Genomic DNA, 2,115 nt, shown 5'->3' with positions numbered 1-2,115 from the left:
GGAGAAGGAATTAAGCAAGGTTGACAAAGGGGGAGGTCCTCCGTAGAGGATTTCATATGGAGTGAGCCTAAAACGGTTAGGTGTATTCCGGGCCCTTAACAGAGCTAAGGATAGGAGGCGTCTCCAATCTTTTAAACCAGTCTCTAAGGTCAATTTAGTAAGGGTCTCTTTTATTGTTCTATTCATTCTTTTTACTTGTCCTGAGCTCTGGGGTTTATAGGCACAATGTAATTTCCAATTAATCCCCAATATCCTGGCGAGCCCCTGACTTACCTGAGAAACGAAGGCCGGCCCATTATCTGACCTAATTACCTTGGGAAGTCCGAATCTAGGAAAGATTTCTTCCAAAATTTTCTTGGCTACTATGTGTGCCGTTTCTTGCCGGGTGGGGTAGGCTTCTACCCATCCTGAAAAGGTATCTACAAACACCAGTAAGTACTTATATCCAGCATAGTGAGGTTTTACTTCAGTGAAGTCTATTTCCTAATAGACTCCTGGGCGGCTATCACGAGTTCATTTCCTTTCTGGCACTCGGGTAGCCCCAGCGTTTACCTGCTGACAGACCTTACAGGCAGATGTCATTTGTTCTACGAGGGTACTTGTCTTTGGGATTAGAAAGTCAGTTTTTTTAATCAGTAATTTTAGCTTTCAATTACTCAAGTGTGTCCAGGCATGCATCTGCTGGATCATTGCCAGGGCCTCCTTGGTCAGCATTGGGGGTTCGTCAGTGCTGCCAGCAGTTATGCCCTCGGGATTTTTCTCTTGGCCTAGCCGTGGGGGCTGAGCCTCTTCAGGGACCCCTTCTGGGGGTCCGGCAGGTGACACAGGGCGGCTGGGCTGGGGGCTGCCCTCAGGACTGGGCTCTGTGCCTTTTTGCAGGGAACTTTCCGAATGGAAACTCTGGTTGCTGTTCTTACCATTGAGATCCAGCAGGATGAGAGGGCCACCCCCTCGGGGACTGGCGCCCCTGCCCCGACGTTCCCGGCCACGGGATCTCTTTGCCCCGCCACCTGCCCGCCTTCGCTCCTCCTCCTGGGGGTCCACCACTGGCACTTACTTGAAGATACGAAGGGAAGTGTCGCCCACAGTCACTCATTGCTTTTTCCATTTCCGGACCTTCTCGATGGTCGCCATTACCTTCTTGATGTTATCTTCGGCCTGGCTCCGGGTCTCGGCCCGTACGGTCCGGCCGGCCATGCTGGCGGGGCTGGGGCCGGAGCCGAGCCCGCGGCGGGGCCGCCTCCCGTCCGGCGGGCTCAGGCTTGGCGCCAGGCCCGGGCGCCGCGCTCTCGGCCTGCCGTCCCCCCGGGAGTTGGCCGCGCCCTCTTTCGTCCTCAACGTCTCCGCGAGTCCCCTGTTCTTTGCAGTAGGCACACTGGTCTTTTTCCACTTTTGGCCGCCTCCGCTTCTCTCCCTCTCTCACAATTGCCGCCAGGATTTTTGTTAAATGCTTATCCTTTACTCGGTTTTTACGATCCTCTCGCTCTATCTGTTCCTTCGCTAACCTGGCTTCCCTTTCCTTAGGGGTTTCTTTCTTATCTTGGCCAAATTTGTGGGGCGTTTTCCTGCCCCTTTGAGACCCGCCAACAGAGCCTGGTGATAGATTTGGAGACTTTCCCTACCTGGTGCCGTTTCATAGTCCTAGTCCGGGCGGGTGAGGGGAAATCCCTCGTCTATTTTATTGGGAAGTTGGGTTGGGAGGCCTCCTGGTCCTGGCACATTTTTCCGGGCCTCTAAGAGGACCCGCTGCCTTTTTCAGTGGTTAAGAGGACCTGCAGGAGTTGCTGGCAATTATCCCAGGTGGGCTGGTGGGTGAGGAGAATGGATTCTATTAACGAGGTTAGGGCCTGAGAGTCTTGGGAAAAGGAAGGGTTATGGGTCTTCCAGTTATAGAGGTCAGAGGCAGAGAAGGGCCAGTACTGGACTGTGTGACTGACAGTACGGAGGGGAAAAAGGGAGGATTGCTAAGTGGAAGGGCCTTCTGGGTCCTCAGTCCGCCGCAAGCGGAGACGAGGAGGTGTTGGCGGCGGCGTCCGAGGGGTGAGTTTGGGCGGGGCTGGAGGAGGAGACGGGGTGGAGGGAGGGGCCGAGGGAGAAGTTGGAGAAAGGGTAGGG

The 2,115-nt window shown here is 54.8% G+C and overlaps 1 pseudogene; it reads right to left on the bottom strand.

Moving 5' to 3' along the window:
• Positions 1 to 600: 600 nt before the first annotated feature.
• Positions 601 to 1,349, bottom strand: LOC126946875 (B-cell CLL/lymphoma 7 protein family member C-like; annotated as a pseudogene).
• Positions 1,350 to 2,115: the final 766 nt, after the last annotated feature.

This window comes from Macaca thibetana, chromosome X, assembly GCF_024542745.1.
Source record: "Macaca thibetana thibetana isolate TM-01 chromosome X, ASM2454274v1, whole genome shotgun sequence".
In the NCBI taxonomy this organism is placed as follows: domain Eukaryota; kingdom Metazoa; phylum Chordata; class Mammalia; order Primates; family Cercopithecidae; genus Macaca; species Macaca thibetana.
The sequence above is the reverse complement of the archived record's forward strand: the minus strand, read 5'-3'. Positions and strand labels throughout refer to the sequence as shown.